Below are 22,302 nucleotides of genomic sequence, written 5' to 3'. Positions count from 1 at the left end.
ACAAGTCACCTCTTGCACCCCGTAGGGGCAGGAAGAGTAAACCAAGAAATTCCCCCCATGCCTAATAAAAATCTTTTCTGGAGGAATACCATTGCTGATGTTAAAACACTCATTTGGGATTGGTCCCATGATTTCATTACCTAAATCAATCGAATAATATTGGGCATCAACCGCCATTTCAATAAAGGTGTCTGCGCCCAAAGTGATACTTTGAGGGTCACTGTTATCCACGAATATTCAAATGGTGTTGTGTTCTAGGTCCACTAGAGGTGTCAGATTGTAATACAAACCTTGTTTTTGGAGATGGGAATTTTAATTTAAATAGGTGTCCTGATGTTTGAGGTTCTGTTTTCAATTAATTTTGAGGAGAATTGTCCACCTGTCCTGGAATGATAACCTCTTCTTGCACTTAATGTTCAACAGCATAAGGCAGAAATTGAGCTAACTGGAATGCTTTTTTAGTGTTGTCAAAGCCCATGGGGTTACACCCCAGTCGTGACCAGGCTTTATCATTAATTAGGTCCAACTTGATTGTAACTCGGTTGAGAATGTCACTGCCCAAATAAAAGGTGGAAGGGACATCGCTCACGGCCCAACTATTATGCTATATGCTTTTGTGGCCAATGGACATTTTTAGCATACACCTGCTAGGCAGGAGATGTTTGGAATTTGGGGTTTCCAGACTCCCAGTTTGGGGGAAGTTTGATTTCAACATCCTTAGCAGCCACACTTTATTGCAGTTGTAAGCAGCTGGGATGCAAGCCAGGATTTCAGTTGGGGAGTCCTTTGTGAACGTTTCCCTACAACAAGCAAAAGGGTTTGCCTCCGGCCTACAGGAACTTTTCATTGAAACAAAGTGGCCTTTTCTTTTCAAATGTTCACCGGTATTTTGCATGTGAAGCATAATATACATTACCTTTTGTGCAACACACACCATGTCTTTTGCCCGGCATCTTTATGTTAGCAGGGATACAGTTTTCTCATGTCTTCCTTAAAACTGAAAACGCTCATGCAAAGTCATTTTGGTGTCAGTGTTTGAATATCCTGCTTTCCACGTGAAAGGGGCCTTTGCATTTCGTTTGCTACTGTGCATTTAAATGCTGCTTGGCACTTCCCTGTATTATTCACAGAAACCCCACAGTCTGTCTTAATAGGCCCATTTTGTAACGCTCACCTGGTATCCACGGGGACGTCACTCAGCCTGTTCTGACCTCTTACGACCTCGAACCCTTCCCTGGAGTCTACTCGACTGGAGACTGGGCCTGAAACACAGGATTGGTAGAGTTTAACTGGCAATTGTCTCTGTGTGCTTGAACCCCTTCTTCCCCGGGGTTCAACCCTTCCCTTTGATCCACAGCTCACCTTGTTTTCTTGGAAAGTGTGCTCTCTGTCCTGCTTTCAGCACAGGGGCGTGTTGATTGATGTAGGCTCGTTGCTGCCTAGTTACTTCACTGGAAAGAGTCCGACAGGTAAGTATAATGAGTCTTTTGAACAGTTCTCTAACTTCGTTCCTTTCCTCCATTAGACGATGGTCGGCGTCCGGGGATGGCGACGTGCTGCTGAGATGAGTAGCACTGAAGGTGAGTGAGAGCGTGATGCGCTATGCGATCCTTTCGTATTTGTATTGAACTGAGTTCTTTTTCTGTGTCTTTTAGGTGCTGCAACGTTTTTCAGCGTGGATGCCGGTTATGAAGAAGAAATGCGGTGAGTAAGCGCGGTATGCGGCGCCTCTAGATGTTTCCACGCTAACCTCGAGTGTCTTTTCCCTCTTGTAGTTAGATGAGAAGTTCCGGAGACACAGTTCCCCCAGAGCGGCTGGGATTCAGGTAAGCGTTTGAAGCTCGTACAGTCTTTAAAAATAAGCGAAGATTTGCTGAATGCTTACTAATGCCTTTTTTCTGTTCTTTTCCCATTTCCTTAGGAAGCAGCGGACCGGGATGGGAATGACACCGCCAAAGATGTCCGCAGAACAGAGGAAACGATGAATGATGGGCAGAAGCGCCGCAAGGTAAGGCTGTTCCTAACAGTGTTCTTGTTCTTTCAGGAGCTGAGCGCAGAAGAAAGATGCAGGCCTACTGGAGACCGATCCGAACACAGTGAGTGGCACGCTGCAGGTGCAGAAAACACAAAGCATGTTTCTCAGCCTGGGCGTGGCTTAAATAGTCTCTGGGTAGCCCAGGTGTCTCTGGGCTGAACCACACCCAAAAGACTAGACTGCACATGCAGTTCTGGGAACCGAAATATGTAGGGGCATCCATCTTGTCCCCATCAATGCACTACAAGTCCAATCCCCAATGTTATCCTATGGAAGTGAGTGAGTCTGGTGCCACAAGTGCCAAGTCTGACTCCAAGTGGGTCTTTGGAGGGATGGAGAGGCCCTTGAGGGCCATGTAGGTGATCGTGGCCTGGCTCCAGCCTGACATCTTGGAGGGCTGGGGACATGAGGGGCAGGAATCATGACACATTTGTATTCTGAAAGTTTTGTTATAAATACTGGCAGGTTCTTCTTTCATTGGGCCCTTTAGTACTGTTTGTTTGGGGCCTTTGATTACAACCCACATGATGATGCACTGGAAAGAATTGTGATGGGGATAAACCCTCGAAGTCTCAGGTGATGCAAGAAGGCGAATGTGATGACAGGATTGCTATGGTGAGTAGATGACAGGTTTCTGTTAAATAGAACGCCAGAATGTTGTACTTTGTAAGACCGGCAATTGCATTGGTCCAGTGAGGTTGGCGAGTCAATGGGAAGTGATACCAGGTTTCTACCAGCAAATCATTGTCTTTTTGTTCTGTCATTGTGTAGAGGAGCATTTGGACATGTCATCTCTAGCTCCCGTACCCTCACCCTCACCTCCATCATACTGGAACAGCAACAGAAGAACCCTATGTGAGACACCAGGTGTTATCGGATACTGCATCGAATGTATGAGACGATATGCGTTCAGACAACCGTATCGAATGTACACTTGCATTGAATTAGTGGAAGGATGTCGGCACGTACCATTGGATATCATGGAGCTATAAGTGAAATTTGATGAGGGATATCATAAAGGGGAGATACGAAGACATACTGAAAAGATATGAAAATACTTAAGAGTGATGATGTAACTGAAATGACAAGAGAAACATGTAACTAAAGGTGAGGAAATCATATATGCAAAGAAGAAAAAAAGTAACCTGCTGATTAATAAGTGTATATATGCAGAAACGGAAGGTAGATGAGCCATATAGGAGCTGTCTGCAGAAGAAAAAATAAGGTGGCTAAAGCGGCCATTACAGGAAAATGGATGCCAGACACTTATTAAATCCATTCAAGCTACCTCAGAGACAGATTGGGGCTGCAGAGTCAGGAGACGTTGGACTAAAGAGGAGTCTATTGGCTTGGGATCAAGGATGCTATTTTGAGAAATAATTGCAAGGCACAAGAGGAATTAACCAGGATAAGCTATGAATGAAGGGCATATTTCTTTGATTAATCAGAAGCGAAGACATCTGCACAAGCTAAGTATTGGACAATCAAAGATGCAGAAAGCCTTAGCGAGGTGGGGTGAGTATGTTTATAGATGCCAAGAAGGGTAATGGCACCCAGCACTATTGAATCAAAATAGCAGTAAATAGAAAGTTGAAACTGACAAATTCATGGTATCCTCACTTGTGATTCAGACGTCCAGAACAAGGGCTATTCATTAAGGTCAAATGAAGATAATGGTGTATTCACACTCCCTTAAATATCCCAGAACAGAGAGAAGGCATTGAGGTTAACTACAAAGATAAAGCCTTGGCATAAGGCCAGATGGATGAGAGATGGACTAATTGGGAAAGTGGGGAATAGTCTGACGTTACTCAAGGCACCTGGGGTCTGTTCTGTTTACGTGCTGCTAACGAGCCAAAAGTCCAAGGTTAGGAAGAGATGCCAACCAACAAGAGGGTCTATGTGGCAATATGCTATACAATGTTGTGTAGAGGAGCTGTATACCTCTACAGGAAATCCTGCCCCCCTTCCTCCCATATGTTGGAAACATGAGACTGTGCCGTGTTTGACACCAGCCATTGTGCCAATACTGCAGCTTGTTTTCAAAAGAAGATACCTGTTGAGACAACCTTACCGAATGTATCCTCGAAGTGATGACAACCTAGGGGAGGAACTCCCTGAAGGAACATGAGAAAGAGCATAGAAAATAAGTTAGTGATGTCATAATAAGTATGTACGACTTCCCGAGATACTGGGCCTCATTACAACCCTGGCATTGGACCATGGTGCTATTAGCACCATGGTCCATGCCGGATTCCGCCATGGTGGATGGCGGATTTACCTCCCCATTCCCATTTTTGGCCCATAGGGCTCAATGGGAATGGGCAAAGCGCTAATTACGGCACCGTAAATTACGGTGCCGTAATTAGCACCAAGGTCCCTTAGCGGGATGGACTTTAACACCTGCAAAAAGCAAAGTGGGAATCTGGCGTTAAGGGTTTAACGGCGCTGCAGCCTTTTACGGCGCCGTTAACCCCTTAACGCCAGGGTTGTAATGAGGCCCACTGACTGTATGTATAGATCCTAAAGAAACTAATGACGAAGTAAAGAATCAAGTGAACTTTTAAATACAATGAAGAAGATTACTCATGCACAAAGTGCTGTAGAAAATCAACCGTTCAATAAATGTAAAGACGCTGAAACACAAGGTAGACTAAGTCATCATAGAAGCTGGCTATACGTAGTGAAGAGAACGCAGGTGACGTCACCATTATATAGAAGATGGACATCAGTATCATGAATTTAGTAAACCAGGACCTATAAAGCGGGAAGGGAAAACTGTGTTGCAGCAAGAATAAGCAGGATCCTGGAGCTGCAAGACGAGGTTGTCTGGCCTCGAGTCAAGACTGAAGCAGCCAAGGTCAGCTATCTATTCTGGAAATTAGCGAATGTGCAGAGGATGAATCATCCCTTGTTAAGGTGCAAGAAAAGAACACCAAGAGTGACAAGTTTTATTCATTCAGAGCATTTAAAACCTACAAATGGACCAAATCGTGGTCTCCTGTCACATGAGTCAAGGATGAAAATAGAGTTCGAACTTGGAGTCCTAGCCACGATAGTGAGTGATCTCACTCCTGTGCATTCTCAAATACAAGAATACTTTGCAAGGCCAAGTACAAAGACAATCTTCAAGGCAGAAGGCATGGGCGATGAGAGATGCTGGGCTAATTGGGTGGGGAGGTAGTGTTATGCCCCATCTTGTTGCACCTGGGTCTGGGCTTATATGCTGCTAAATGAACTGAATGTTCCAGACATGGCACAAGCGTGCCACCTTCTAGTTTGAATACAAATGAGAAACTGTATCTAATGTTTCTGAAGATTACATGTTTTAGAGGTAGTTATATGTTGTCCACCTGATAGTGGGCAGCCAATTACAATCCTAGCTCCTATAGGAAAGTATAAGTAGATTTTCCCCTTAGCCAATCTCAACCCTTGGTAGGTTTTTCATTATTGCCACGTAGTATGATGTCACTTCTGATGTATTTTGTGTATAAAAGTCTTATTTTGTTTGGAGATCATTGAGAGAGAGAGCGTACGTCCGTAGATGTTTGTTGTAAACTCCCCGTTTCAGATAATTGTTAATAAAACAGTACTTTGCCATCTTCCTGAGTTGGTTTGGTTATTTGGACTCAGAATTATTCTGTAGGATCCCATCCATTACATCTGCACGTTCCTAATGGGCCCTAAGCTCAGTTGCAAGGCCAGCCCGCTGTTAATATTCTGCTATAATACGTATTTAGAGGTAGTGCGAGGCGTACCCACCAGATAAGGGGTAGCCAATGGTGTTACTAATATTTGGATATACTATGTATACATATGTTCCCCTAACCAATCCCTCCTCGCAATAGGTTTACCACGTAGGATGACATCATAGGTGACGTACATTGGGGTATAAAACCCTGGCATAAACAAGTTTGGGTGTGAGTGTGTGAAGGACTGACAATTGTTCGCCAGATGCTCCACATTATTTCATGCTATAATAAAGTAGTACTTTGCCATATTCTTTGAGTCGGTCCGGTTATTTGGGTCTTGACCTTTACTGGTAATTGCATTTAGTGCATGAGACGCTTCAAGGTGCTAAAGCACAGTTGAGGCAGAGGTCGTTTTGGTTCACCCATTTTAAGATGTGTGAGAGACAGTTCCTAATTAGAAAATTGCTGTAGCATAGCTCCGAGTCTGTGACATGGGACCGTATCTAATGCAGTTTGCAAATCTATAAAAGTTAAATAAATTGACTTTTTGGAGCAGAATAAATGTATATGACATCAACAAAAGCCTAAAAGACTGATAATAGACAATGCACTTGCTCGAAAACATGCGTGTAAAGGAGATAGTAACTCATTCAACTCACACCATGTTTCCAATCAGCCGAGGATCACCTTTAAAAATATCCTCCCTAATGAATCCAGCAATGATATTGGGCAGTAGTTCACGGGGAGATAGTGGGCACCTTTATTATAGATCGGAGCGATATTTCCCCCCTACCAGCTACATGGGACCACCCCTAGAGAAACAAGCTCCTTGAAAAATGTCATTTAAAACAGACCGCATATCTCCGGATCATCTTTAAAAATGTCACCTGAACTAAAGTCTGTGCTGGTGCTTTACCCTCCTTTGTGAGATCACAGTTGGCAGAAGCACTGCTCTAGTAAAAGATTAAATTCTGACTTCACGTGGATTCATTTGCAGTGTGTCATCATTACCAGTTTGTTGCATATCCATCTAATTAACAGAGGGAATGAACTGGTTTTACCCACTGTCTCTCCGTTATGTTATTCTCTGCTAAGGGGATTTCCTTTGAGTCTCTCTTAGTCACAGTTGGCCAGAAATCCTGCTTTGGCTCAAATTGAAGGCTTTCTTTGCGGCTAGCATAGCCCTTGGCTACACTCCTCTTTTTTCCTCACCACTAGATCCTTCTATACAGAAGCAGTTATGTCAATGTGCATGCTAATTCGATTTTCAGTACCAGTATATCAGGAGATGTAGCGTTGAAACCATGGCAATGCGCATTTAGCACTATGGCAACCTCGAATAACAAGCCCCACTATTTTTTACTGTAATACAGTAAGCCTGTTAGCCTGCAAAATGTTTGAGTTCCAACACCAAAGTTTCCTGGATGCAGATAATATTCTGTCTATTATGAATATAATGTCTATTCATTCCTGTCGATCTTCCAACTAGATGGTTAATCCACAAATATTCACAGAAACGAAATAAATCTCAAATTTGCTACTCACAGGGCCTCATCACACCGACGGCGGTGGACCAAGGTGCTAATAGCACCTTGGTCCATGCCGGTAAAATACCGGCACCGCCTTGGAGGAAAGGGGAATTACCGCCCTGTTCCAAGGTTGGTGGGGCGGTAATTCCCCCTTCCCCTTCCCCATTCCCATTTTTGCCCCATAGGGCATAATGGGAATGGGGAAGGTGCTAATTACGGCACCGCAAATTGCGGTACCGTAATTAGCTCCCTGGTCCCTTTGCGGGTTGGTTTTTAACGCCTGCAAAAAGCAGGCGTTAAAGTCTCCAACCCGCAAAGGGACCTCGTAATCAGGCGGTAAGGGTTAACGGTCACCGGTACCATTAACGGTGACCGTTAACCCTTACCGCCGTCCGTGTCATGAGGCCCACAGATTTACTGCTATCCGGAAACTCAAAATGATGAATCCAGTTTACTTCCTTCATGGCAAAGGGCAGGGCATGTCAATAAGATTGTGCAATGGTGTAGCTATAGTTTGAGCTATAAAGTGTGTACCATTTAGCCTATGCAACGGTATCAACACGCTTGCTACTATGGTCCAGTGCAGAGGATTTATTTCCCTTCAAGGAAAAGCCCCCTTGTGTGTTGTCGTTTTTGGTCTGTTTAGGGAGAGCTTCAGGCTCTCTCAGTAGAGGTCGGGATTGTGGGTTCATCAATATTGCACCGCTGGGTCCCACCAGGGTTTTAGCCATGGGATACGCTTCCAGGATTAGCCTGCCATGATTAATTAGTGCTGTGGGAGGATGCCTGATCATCACGACTGGGCTGTGCTGTGTCACTAATTGTCCTCGGACGTGATGGGGACAGGGGTGGGGTGACCAGGGGATCCTGTATATACTACTCCTCGGACCAACATGCACTACTGACTCATAGTGGCACATGGCTCCCTCGGTTTCTACCTTGCCGATACCCAGAAGCTGGCAGGGGAATTCCTCACGCTTCCCTTATGATGACAAAGTCAGGCATGTGATGGCATTAATGGGCTTTTTAGGCTGCACACAGACATATGACAGCCAAAACATATTTGGCATCATTACGACCCTGGCACTAAGGGGTTAACAGCGGCGTAAAAGGCTGCAGCGCCGTTAACCCCTTAGCGCCTAATTACAAGGTCCCTTTGCGGCTCCCGACCTTAACGGCTGGTCTGGACCAGCCGTTAAAGTAGGGACCCGCAAAGGGACCTTGAAGATAATTACAGTACCGCAATTTGCGGTACCGTAATTACCACCTTCCCCATCCCCATTGAGCCCTATGTGGCAAAAATGGGAATGGGGAAGGGCCAATGGTGCATGGGGAATTACCGCCCCCCCAACCTTGGAATGGGGTGGTAATTCCCCATTGCACCATGGCGGACTCGTTACAATACCGGCAGCAACCATGGTGCTAATAGCGCCATTGGTTACCGCCGGTGTTGTAATGAGGGCCATTGGCTTGTCCAATGCTTATTTTTCTTGCAGTATATCCAAGCTTCATATCCAGGTCCTCAATTGTGCCGTGGAGATTGGCCAATCCCTCCTCATTTGGGTATTCAAATTGGCCTGTATCTTGACAGGAACTGCTGTCACTTGAACCAACTGCTGCCAATCAGGCAACATTTCTGGCTAAATAAACTCAACAATACTACACCAATCAATGTTGCTAAATTGTAAACAGCATTGAGCAAAAAGAAGTCAATTTCACATATCATTGGCTACATTTGGTTTGGTGTCCTCGGGTTCTTGAGGCCGTGGAAATCAGCTTGGTAGCTGCAGTTGTTACATTATTGGTTGTTTTTTTCCATTCTATTGCGAGAAAAAGACATGTATGGTGCTGATTTACTTTGTTGTTAGTGTAAAAAGTAAAGAAAGAAATACTAAGCACAAAGTCTTTGGCTCTTTCCATAAAATCCGCATTTACTAGCCCTTGTACTTTTCTTTCCACAGTCTATAATCTTATTGTCAGTGCTAAATCGAGAACCCTGCTTTTAGATTTTGCAATGGTGTGTTGCGCTCGATTTTTCACTCGTCCTTCCACTCTCACAGACCACTATATGATTGGGAAATGATATTTAACTCAACAATCATTCATTCATCAACTGCAAGTCAAACAGGGTAACCTGCAATCTTACATCAAGGGGGCCTGCCCCAGATACCCATTACCCCCATATCCCTAATACTATAATGTGCAGGCTTTAGCAACTAGGGCAGGGAGGTGTTCCATTTTGTTCTCCAGACGTTTTGTACTATGAACCCTCGCCACACCATTGGTTATGTTCCCTAAGGATGATGGGAGTTGTAGTGCAAAACATTTGGAAAAGTAGGGGTTGTGGACCTCTGGAAAATGGCCTCCAAAATGATAAGTTGAAAACGAGGTTTTGTTTGTTGCATAAAATGAAGCATTCGTTTAATTGCAAGCACCTATGCACAGAGTGGACTGTACCACTTTGTCAACACTACACTTGACAAAGGAGCTGGCATATGACGAGCCAAGTACTATGGGATGTCTGTTCTGTTACTTGCGATGACATTCCACCTGGTGTCGTTGTTTTGGTCACCAAGCCTATCACGAGCACTGCACTTTTCCGCTTCTGGCAGCTTCTCTGCTCCCAAGACAGTTTATCAAAATAGAATGAACGAGTCAGAATAACAACTAGAAATCACCGCAGGAAGCGTTGTAGAGAACAGATAACAAGCAGAACAGCAGGACACAGGTTTCAACTCTTGAGAACGACTTCCACGCCAGACAGTTCTCCATTGATACCTCGTGATTTAACTTCAGACGAAAGTTGCTCTGAATGCACATTTCGCATTTATTTTTCCCCTGTTGCTAACATGAACAGTCTGCATTATATCAGCAACACATCATGCAAACAGTCCTGGTGCCAGATTACAGACACCTTGCACTTGTACAAGTCCAAGTTGCACCCTATTAGCACTAGGGCAGTTTGCCTGGCAAAATAAATTGAATGTGCATGTTTTTGCACTTTGCCCTAGTGCTTATACTATGCAAAATTGCAATTGTCATAGTGCAAATGTTTTCTAGTATGGCTCCAATATTTTTTGCACTAGGCTAAACTTTGCTCTAGTGCTAATATGGTGCAACTTTGTACTTGCACAGATAAATGATTCTACCTTTGACAAATCCCACTTGATCTGGATTGATTCACTTATAAGTAAAGGATTCGATTCTATTGGCTAATATTTTACAATTTGAATTAATTAATGAAATTGGCCTGTAATTCTTGGGCAATTCATTATCTTTATTTTGTTTGGAAAAAAGGATTAGAAGGGCTTCTGTAAAGGAACCTTGTGATTTATCAACCTTAGGAAATAATTTGTAGAGTGATTCAAGCTTAGGTGAAAGGGTAGAAGAGAAATGTGTGAAGAAACCCATAGAAAACCTGTCAGGTCCCAGGGTTTTACCTTTTTTAAGATCCTTAATTGCTCTTTTGATTTCATTAATATGAATGGGACCATCTAGGCTACTTAGATCAATATTAATGGGGTGGTTGCACTTCAAATGAACAATACATTTGTTGAAGTTAAGATTAATGTGAGTGTGGTCAGAGGAGTATAATCTTTCACATAATTTAGTAAAGACATCCAGGATGTCTGTATCAGATGTTACTGTTTCACCTGTATCAATTTTAATAGCAGATATACTGTATCCTTCCATCTTGATTTTAAGATTTGAGGCCAGGGCTTTACCTGCTTTATTAAATGTTTGATACATTTTGGATTTGAATTTCAGAAACACGCCACATATATATTCATTATACTATTTGTTAATAGAGAAATAGAGGGTTAGAATTTGTTTTAGCAAGTCATCACTTGCCAAGGCACTATACCTTTTCTCCAGAACCCGTAATTTGTTATATAGGGTGTCTAAGGCTTCCTAGCCTCCCTCCTTCTTTTAGCAACAAATGAAATGATATGTCCCTTAGGCCTGTTTATAGACATGTTCACACAAAAAGATTAGGCAACACGCATCTGTATTAAATGCTACTAGCAGCCGACAAAAAGACCCAAGACAAGGTCCAGTTGATAAAACCAAACCCAAAGATTACTGTGGTGTGGACTCAAGTCTATTCGTGAAAAATAGAACGAGGCTGTGGCAGAAGACAGAAGGATAGAGCGAAACAAGAGTACTATCCCTGCCTACTGTGCACTCTCAGCTAGGTTGCGGTGTTGCAACGCCTATCTAATAGTGACAGAATAAGAATGAAATTACCAACTTCTATGGTGTGTAATACATTCAACCTTGTGAGTCCCAGACCACTCTCCTCCAGATTGACTATAATCGGAAGAGACTACCAGTAAAAAAGGGAAGAAAAAGAAGCACACCCAGGAAGGTAAAGAGGATCAATTCTTCCTCTTTAGGGGCTCATGTGGCATCTAATGGGATAGACAATTCTTTAATAACCCATTGATTGTCACACTGACCCTAGGTTGCTCGGGTTAAAATGACACAGACAAGAGAAATAGGATGGATTCCTATTCCAACAACAGACAAAGACAATACAGTCACCACTTTCCATATGGAATCGATTTTTTACTAACGGAAAGTGGGATAATGCAAAATGGTTTGCTCAAGCTAAAATATAGGTAAATTGATGCCTTTTTAGATGTAACAAACACCATCGACCGGTTTCAGTGGCCTAACTTTAATAAAACCACATTCATCAGGACAGTCTAAGCTTCCTCACAAGCTGGTATATTTCATGACTCAAAAACCAGTCTATGAGAAAAAGGTAAAAAAACAGTAGATGGCATAGTACATTACCACCTTGCCGTTGGTGTCATGGGACTGGAACAGTCTGGGAAAGAACTTGCAAACCACGTTCATGGCGTTGGGTTTAATCTGTGAGGTACCCGCTGAATGTGGTGTGTGCGAAGAAATCCATAGAAAACCTGTCAGGTCCCAGGGTTTTACCTTTTTTAAGATCCTTAATTGCTCTTTTGATTTCATTATTATGAATGGGACCATCTAGGCTACTTAGATCAATATTAATAGGGTGGTTGCACTTCAATTGAACAATACATTTGTTGAAGTTAAGATTAATGTGAGTGTGGTCAGAGGAGTATAATCTTTCACATAATTTAGTAAAGACATCCAGGATGTCTGTATCAGATGTTACTGTTTCGCCTGTATCATTTTTAATAGCAGATATACTGTATCCTTCCATCTTGATTTTAAGATTTGAGGCCAGGGCTTTACCTGCTTTATTAAATGTTTGATACATTTTGGATTTGAATTTCAGAAACACGCCACATATTTATTCAATATACTATTTGTAGGGTTGGGTTTAATGTGTGAGGTACCCGCTGAACGTGGTTTGCAAGTTCTTTCCCAGACTGTTCCAGTCCCATGACACCAACGGCAAGGTGGTAATGTACTATGTATGCCATCTACCTTTTTTTACCTTTTTCTCACCATCTGCCTGACTAGCAAGTACATCACCTACCCAGAATCTCTTCAGTTTCATGGATTCCTGTAATGAAAGATGTGTTCAACAGGCAATAGTTGGTTTGAATCTATTGATGTGTGCAAGAACTCTTTGACTCTTAATTGAGCTGTTGAGACCCGTAACATTCCATGTCATACATTTAAGAGTGATCTATTAAAAGGAAATTATGGTAGTAATATAAACAAAAGATAAGATATTTAAGAGCTAACTATAGTCAAAAAGTGTTGCCCTAAACCAAGGGTTAACATATTTCAAGATAAAGGTAGTGATCCAATAGTTGCAGTTAAACAATAAAAGTGAGTATAAAAGGCAAAAAGAAAATAAGAAAAGGAAAAATGAAAAAAAGAAAAAGACCAACATTGCAACTTCTGAGAGCAGGGTGTCATCGAGCAAAAGCTTGTAGTTTGATGATACTTGAGAAGATCCCACCCAATGAACATGAGAAACTGAGAAAGAGCAAAAACAAAAGGCTCATAAATCAGAGTCACAATGCCAAACGACATACGGGAGAGCAGGCGCATTCCACATGAGGCAAAACAGCGAGCAAAATTCAGAGAAAAACGAAAGTCTGCTCCAAAGTACAAAAATAAAAATATTTACATTATCAGTACCAGAGGCAAGGTTAATTAGATAACGTTTTCGTGAAGTAGAATGTAAAGCAGGATCTGATGAGATGGTGAAGAGAATCATGTGTGATTGGAATTGCCTGTGTCCATCAATCCTATTTTCTGCAGTTTTATGAAGTTCTTTAATGCCGTTGGGACATTGAATGAAGACGTCTTGCCATTGTTAGTGACCTTAAAGGTGCATGGGTGGATCAAACCATACCTTGTATTTAGTTGTTTGAGTGCAGGTCAAAATGAGAGTAGTTCTTTACTTCGTTGAGCAGCAATTTTGGAGACATCCTATGTGATAAAAATCCTGTGTCCATTCCATATTAGATGATCCATTCCTTTAGCTTTCTGCTGAATCAATTGTAGTTGGGTGTTTTCCAAAAGCAAGAAAACAATTGTTCTCTGCATATTTTTATTATATGACTCTACCCTTCTATGCCAAATTATGTGTGTCCTTTGAATATTGAGAGAAATATGCGGTTGAAGATTGAAAATATTCGGAAGGGTTTTCTTGAGAAATAGAGTTACGTCGTCCCCTTCCGCTCCTTCTGGAAATCCAAAAATGCAGAGATTATTTCAGCGATTTCTATTTTCTAGGTCTTCATTTTGTTTCTGAAGGTTAAGCATAGATTGTTCCATATGGGCTACTCTTCTGGTAACATCTTCCAGTGTGCCAACTCTTCTTTCTACTTCTTTGATTCTGTTCTCAAAATGTATCCATCTTTCATCCAATTATTGGACTTTGGAGTTCGTACTCTCCATAAAGGACTTGAGTGCTTGAATTTCCTTTAGAATAGTCTCCATGGTTGATTACAATATAGTTTGATTAGGAGGAGAGCCACATTTAGGCCTTTTTAGGGTGGCTGCTGGTGTTTCTTTAGTAGCAGAAACCTTTGTTCAGGTTTTTTGTGAGGGCATTTTGAGAGATGGATTGGAGCCACAAGGGGAGTCTTAATAATACAGCAGGGGTGTCAGAATCCTTTCTTCTCAGATTATAATAAGGTATTGGACTCAATAGAGATTATTTAAACTGCGCATTGTTAAAAATACATTTGTAGGAAGGTTCCATTAATCCAGCTTCACTTCAATAATGAGCAGACATGGTAGAGGTAGACTAATAACTGTCACCCATCCACAGGAATAGTTAGCTGTGTCTTTTTAACAAACAGATTGGTTTCATAGGTCATTTATTTAATAAGCAACATAGATGGCTCATAATGAGGGATAGATTTGACTGCTTATTGCTAAGGGGAAACACTGAAAAGTGGTCAGGATACCCAAATGATCCCAGCTGCCCAGTGTGTGGGGCGCAAAGAGAGGATGTGAAACATTTTGTATTATTCTGCCCTGGGTATGGGGACATCAGAAAACATAATATCTTGCAGATTATCAAACTCACTGATATTCGCTGCTACAGGCCCACTTTGTTGTTACTTTTGACGGCGGAATAAGAATTTACTGCCTGGGGCCTTTTGTCCTATTTGAAAAGTGCTATGTATAGAAGAAAGGGAATATTAAAGCAATAGAATTTGTTTTATCACTCTGAGATTTATGGTTTTAAATGTTTTTGTCTAAAGGTATTGAACTTGGTATTGTAATTGCTTGATCTAGGTGCTGTATTTTAATGCTTTTTATGCTTTGCATTTTCTATGCTTGATGGATGTTTTGTATATCTGAATACACATAATGAATTGAATTGAATAAGCAGTTGTGGGATGATAATATCTGTTTGTTGTTGATATCAACTTTAAGCAGATGTCAAAAATTGCTTAATTATGCCTCTTTAATTATTGTCAGTTTGTATACATATTTACTTCAAATAAAGCAGAGCAAAGCAGCAGCCCATAGAATACGTTTTACAGTGCCTTAAAAGCAAGATTTGTTGTGGAAGGGCTATTGTGCATGTTGCAGCTAATAAAATGGGAAACTTTGCTACTTCATAATGGAGAGGCGCCACAACCTTTCAGTTCATAAAGGTTCTTGGACAAGAAAAAAAGATTATATAAGCCAATTGATAAAGTCTGTTCACTGTGTAACTATAGACTTTGAAAGTGGCTGCCTGTGTTTTGAAGGAACGTCGTTCCTTGATGAAGAAAGGAGACTACGTCGGACTCCCGACATGATCCTACGTAAGGTCAGGGAGCACCCTAGAGGCAGAAGTGTGATGTGAGTGAGGGTTAGGTTGAGAGCAAGATGTATTTTGAATCCCCTCTGGCTTGATATATTTATGACGGAGCAGGAGCTCCGGATTAAGCTGACATCCCGCAGCACGCGAAACCACGCCCCCCCAAGTATTTATTTCTACAGAATGGAAATGCAGTCGCAAAGAAATGTGCTGAAGCACAACATTCTGAGGTCTGTGAGCACGTGCAGTACATTATATGCACAAAAAACGTCACTAATGATGCCATCATTTACAGTACAATTATACCATCCCAATTGTATGGGCACTACACATATAGGGCCTGGTCCATATGGGATGCCAGGCCATTGGTCCATCTTCATCTGTCCATCTCCATCCACATGGGTGCTGCTGGGCTCGTCATCCGGAGTGAAAATGGTCTACCAGTTAAATGGCTATTATCATAAACAATGTTATTTTACGTATTTAATGAGCACCTGGCAGATGTATCTATGGGCTCGAGGGAATTTCTGAGGTCACCCTAACTCACATGCTTCACTCATCCCAGACAGATCAGCAACTCCCAAGTTCCTGCATCTTTGTTTTAGGGTATGATTTGGATGCTGCCCTGCACTGCGCTGCACAAATCACGTGACCCATTTCTGAAGGTGTGATAGCCCTGCCTTCTGATCTTAGTGATCGATTGAGGGGTGTAAATGTTTGTGGTCTGGGTTTGGACAGTGCTATAGCATGGGGGGTCATGGGATGAAAGCATGGCAAAGCAGTATTTCTCATGTGGGGATCGTTGGGGGCAGGTGAGCCTGGCTATCTGTCCTGTGGGATGGTACTGCCAAGAGGCTTGCTGCTCCATTCTCATGACCTTGCAGGGGGCATTCTTTCCTGAGCGTGAGGGCATGTAACTTTCTGAACAATGAAGGAGGTTGTGGATATGGGATATGGTTGGGGTGACGTTCACGCTCATGCAAAGGGCCTAATGCTAATACACAAAATGCTGTTTGCCGCGGTTGGGCCTACCTTCTGAGATGGCTGCTATTTGCCAAGATGGCGTTTGTCCCCATGTCTACCGTATAGCCTGTACTACAAGCACTAAGGTGGTCACTCGCTCTCCATTATGTGCACCCCCTGCTCCCTGGGTGTGCTCTCTTAGCGTTTATTTCTCATTCGGTATCACCTGGGGGGGTGGGGAGACATCTCTTCTTCCCAATATTCCCCTCTTTCATTAATCCTACATTAGCAAACTCCCATGCAGTGTCAGTATCTGATAAATTCCAGTATATGTTCTTCTCCCCCCTTTTCATGCTCTCCAACCATTCAGATTTCCAGAAATGGTGGGGACCCGTCCTTGGGAACCTATGCTCTACAGATGTCTCACAAGCTTGGCCAGATTGGGTATGTTCTTCTGGGGTACCTGTCAGGTAAATACACCCCCCATCCCTTGCTAAATCAACCCAATGTTCGGAATAGTTCTCCTCTGGGTCAGGTTGGGGTGTGGTGATTGTGAATCGACGCTGTTAGGGATGGTAAATCTCTACCATACAGGGTTTGTTTGGGTGATTTGGGCGATCGAGACCATCATCATTGTGCTACTGGGCACTGCTTTGGCACAAAATCGAGTCCCATCTGGCATGTGCAAAAAATGACCACAATAAAGACAATGGCCCTCATTACGACCCTGGCGGAGTGGGTTTACGCCAGCGGTATTCGCGGCGGACCCGTCCGCCCTACTACGAGTTCCCGTAGCGCCATGGAGCCGTTTTCCGCCTGGTTTTTCCGGGCAGAGAAATCCATGGCGCTACGGGACCTTGTTGTTAATTACGCCACCGTATTTTATGGTGGCGTAATTAACGCCTTCCCCACTCCCATTATACCCTATGGGGCAAAAATGGGAATGGGGAAGGGTAAAATGGGGAATGGGGATTTACCGCCCCGCCAAGGTCGGAATGGGGCGGTAAATCCGCCAACCCCCATGGCGGTATCGGCAGCTTTCCGCCGTGCTCCATGGTGCATATTGCACCACGATCTCCGCCAGGGTCGTAATGAGGGCCAATGACAGGTATCAGCATCTTTAAAATTGCTCCCAGCCAGGATGCAGCCCAAGAAAAAGTCAGATCAAACCAGTCTTCATTTTGTATTCCAGTTTCTTTCTTCATGAGCACTCCTAGGTTGTGTACAGCTTCAATTATGTGTCACAGTGAGCTGTTGTCGGCATCTTCAGGAGGCACAATTGTGCAGCAGGAATCACCAATTTTCTTCCACCTGCCTCCTTCCATTGCAGTAAGCATATGCAGGACATGCCGATTCTGCATCATCATCAGCCTTAGAGAGTGGAGTTCCACTTTTATGATGTTGATCCCTTGTTAAGTGTCGTTGGCTAGCTGTATCAGTTCTCAGTGGACAATCTGCAGCCATTTATCATTGGCCGCAGTTTGCACACTGGGCAATAAGACAAAAAGTCTCTGCTTCGCTAAAGAGCCGGTATTCATCTGGTATTTCACTGAACAAGGTTGCTGAGTACTGCAACAGATAATTCACCCTCTTATTCCGTCTTGGGTTTTTGTACTTTTCTTTCTCTGGGAGGAGTTCTAACTGTGGTGCTGGCAATGGGTTTCTTGTTTCCTTTTCAGGAACTGGCAAGGGGTAGGGGGAAAAGGTTTATGTTGACCCCCCTCCAAATGTACTTCTGGGATTGCAAGCAGGGCTGAGTGTAGAGTAGCCAGGGAACAATAGGCCCTCCATGGTGGTGGGAGGTGCAAGTACATTTGTTGGCCACACACCCAGTAGTAATCCATTACTGCAGCTGTGCCTTTCTTGAGATCAGGAATGAGCAAGGTCTTATTGCAATGTTCATTGCCCCCTACAAACATTGTTCCAACACTATAAAAGCAAAGTCTGTATGTTTCTTCTCTGTGCACTTTCACTGGTTTCTTCATTGCGTCAATCCATGTTCATTTTGTGATATGTTCAGTCCAGAGCGGTGCACATGCTGCTTCCACCAAGTCCAGAACCCCTTCTTCATACCCTATTAGACATTCTGCCATGCAGCTCATGTTGTTTCTTGCCATTTGTTGTTTATGTATTTCAAGCCCTGTATCACCAGGTAAGGTAGACATTGGATTCTCTTTGGATTGTTGTTTTACTGCAGCTGGTCTGGATCAACAAGTTTGAGTTGTACGTCATGTGCCTGGAAATTGCCCCTGGGCCTGCATAGCACAGGATATACAAGGCATTGGGCCTCGAGAATTGGTACTTCTTGTGGCACTAGGACCTTGGGTGCCCCTGACACATGTGGTATAAATGAACACATAAAAAAACTTCCATTCACTCTATTTCTTCCTACCGCACTCTTATCTGTATGCCAACTATTAGAAAGTTCAGGGTGACATACATCTTCTATTTCTATGGTGTCAAGACCTGCCCCATGATAGGAGTCATATTTCACCCTTCGTGCTTGTCTCTTTGTACATTTGGGTACACCTATGTATCTGTTAATAACATTAATAATATTATTTACATCAATAAGGTTGGTGTTATACAGGACATTATGAGATTTGGGAAACAGTAGGGACCTGGCAATATGTTCTAAATTCCAGTTTGAGGGGGTGGGGCAGATTTGTTGACATTTTGATGCATGGAGTTGGTCTTTGGGAATGTACAAATTTAGTTTAATTTGCAGGATGTTCATTTTCATTTACTTCTGCAAATGAAATATTATTTACAATAGTGTTATTATATCCCCCGATTCTCTTTCCAACCCCCCTCTATTTTATATTACCATCTAATATACAAGAAGCCCCTAAGTAAATCCCTAAAATAAACATTGAAATTGCAAACATACCTGCGATGTAATGCATTGCACACACATAAGAATAAGAAAACCTAGACATAATGCTATACTCATAATGCATTGGTTCCATCATTTCCATGAATCAGAAAGCCAAAATGTATGCACAAATAAGAGAGAGAGGAAGAGAGAGGAAGAGAAAGAGCAAAAGAGAGAGGGATAGAGAGAGAGAGAGAGAGAGAGAGAGAGAGAGAGAGAGAGAGAGACAAGCGCTAGGAAGCGCCTGCTTATGTAAACTTAAAGTGGTTAGCAGCTGTGCATGTGCACGGGTTTGGGGAGGGTGCAGAACTTAAATCTGAACTATGGCAGCAGGAAAGGAAATGAGGTAGATGCACACTGCCAGTTCTTTAAAGTGCTGGTGCAACATCTGAAGGTGCCTTCTAAACATTGGATAACTGGATTCAATACCGGAGGCCATTCACTTTTACAGCAAGAGGAGTGGAAAAAAACCACTTCAAACAGTTCATTGAATCTGGGGCTGTTCCACCTGTGGACAAAGACTGCATGCAGACAAATTCTCCTGGCAGCAGTGCTTGAGGTTGGGAGTCAGTTGTGCAGTCAACTGTGTCACCTGGAGTATCTTCTGCGCCGGGCAGTGCAATCTGTCATGAAAACCATCTGATTGCATGTCTTAGGGTTGTTAAATAGTCTTTGATTTTGTCTACTAGAACAGCTGCTGTCCTGTGCACATCTGACGTTCTCCTAATGGGAGATATTGGTGTTTGCATGCGACGACGAGTTACCACCTCATGGGGTTATAACTGGTGGTCCTTGTTGGGCTGTGTGCGCAAACTGAACAGAGCTAAGGGTAAGCAATGCACCCAGTTTTTTTTCAACATGGTGCAAAGCATAGACAGCTTACTTTTAGTAGTCTGTTGATCCGTTCCTCAACCCTGTTGGCCTGGGGGTGATAAATTGTACACATTCAGTTTCTAATGCCAAGTAGTGTAGTTATCTCTTTAAATAACTCATTGCATAAGTATGTGCCGTTATCTGATCTTAATATGTCACACACGCCCCACCAAAAAGTTAGCCTTGCATTTGGCATCTGGATGTGCACACAGACCAGCATCCACCCAATGTGAGAAGTGGCAGATAACTATCAAATATTGGGGCCTGCTGCAACTTTCCCTCATGTCCATGTAGTCTATATGCAATTTGCGGAACAGCCCAGTGAGGCAGGGCAAAGTGCCCCTCAGTGTCCCCAACATCATGCCTGTGCTGACACTTTGACACGTGGTGCATCTAACAACCATGCTTGTGAATTGCTCCTGAATGTTTGGTACAAACCAATATCCTTCTATGTCAGCAGCAGTGTAATGTTTGAAGCTGTGAAAGGGATGATGGAGCTGATCAAATTCTGTTACCAATAGTAGTCTGTGTGGCATTACCACCTGTCCTGTGCATTCCTGACTCCACAATAGATCTGTAGGGGATTGTGTGCACCCTCTTTTTACCCACAATTGTTTTCCTCGTCTGATGGTCTTCTTGCAATTCAACTATTTGCGCCATGGGTAAGGCATTGTAGGGGACAGAGAGTTGGTCAGTGGCAGGTGTCTTAAGAACATATGCAGCTAAAGTGGGGACTGGGATGAATGCGGCTAGTTTGGCCACAGTGTCTGCGGCAGCATTTCCGAGTGACACGTAGGGGCTGATTCATGGAACAAACGTTTGCCGAAAATCCCAGCGGAAGCAGGCGCAAGGTGGTGCAAGCATGAGAAAGCAAGTGCACGTGCACGCATGTGATTCAAGGAAAGTGCGGCGCTTGTTTCCCACTGGTTGTGCGCCAAATCCGTGCATGGCGCACGCGGCACACACGTCTTTGGCGTGTGCCAAACGGCACGTGCTACGTGCAAACGGCGTGTGCTACGTGCACAGCAAAAGCGCACATAGTGCGGCGCACACAACAAAAGTGGGCGGAACAGTGGCCGTAACACGCGGAATGGGGAATAACGCGTGAAAAAGAAGGCGTAACTGGGGAAGTAACTGCAGGGAACTACATGGAACGCCCACACGCACGCGAACAACCGGTATTCATGGATTCAAAATACGGAAAACCTGCGCACGGCAAAAGACACGCACAGGCGTCAATGCGTCCACCACACGAAGGCAGGCGGAAGCGTCCCCGCGCACAGTATAAAAGTGCGCGCAAACAACAAACACGTATATACAGCTACGATGAATGCCCCATTTGTCGCAGCACTGATCGTGGGACACCGCAGGAGGAGGAGAATAGCCAGGGCATGCATTTTTTCACCACGGACAAGCCTTTTTGGGATGCCTGACGACCAGGTCTATGGCAGGTATAGGTTTCCACCCCGTATCATCCTAGACCTGGTCAGCGAGTGGGAAGATGACCTTACATCCCCCACCCTTTGCTCCCAAGCATTGAGCCCCTTGGAGAAGATGCTCAATGCCCTGCATTTTTTGGCCACTGGGTCTTTTCAGCGGACTACTGCCATAGTGGGGGGGGTCTCACAGGCCACGCAGTCATGCTGCCTACACCAGGTCTTGGCAATCATGACAGCGTGCCCCTCAGTCCGCAGGCACATATACATGCCCAGAACACCTGCAGAAAGGCAGGCCGTTGTCCAGGACTTTTACAGGGTGGCACACTTCCCCAAAGTGCTCGGTGCCATAGATTGCACCCAAGTGGCCCTACGTCCACCTAGGGCCACTGAGCACATCTACCGAAACCGCAAGCACTGGTATTCCATCAACGTACAGGTGGCATGCGATGCAAAGGGAATCATCACCTCTGTCTATGCAAACTACCCTGGCTCCACCCATGACAGTTTCATATACAGAATGTCCACCCTAAGCCGGGCCCTGGAAGCTGGGCAGCATGGCGACACATGGCTCCTAGGTGAGTACAAATGCCTGTGCACATGCATGCATGTCACACACACACAAATACACAAACCCCAATAATCACAACCATTGTCACCTCTCCAGGGGACAGT

Source organism: Ambystoma mexicanum, chromosome 5q (genome assembly GCF_040938575.1).
Source record: "Ambystoma mexicanum isolate Mex_15411 chromosome 5q, UKY_AmexF1_1, whole genome shotgun sequence".
NCBI classification, from domain to species: domain Eukaryota; kingdom Metazoa; phylum Chordata; class Amphibia; order Caudata; family Ambystomatidae; genus Ambystoma; species Ambystoma mexicanum.
This window is presented reverse-complemented; position numbering follows the sequence as displayed.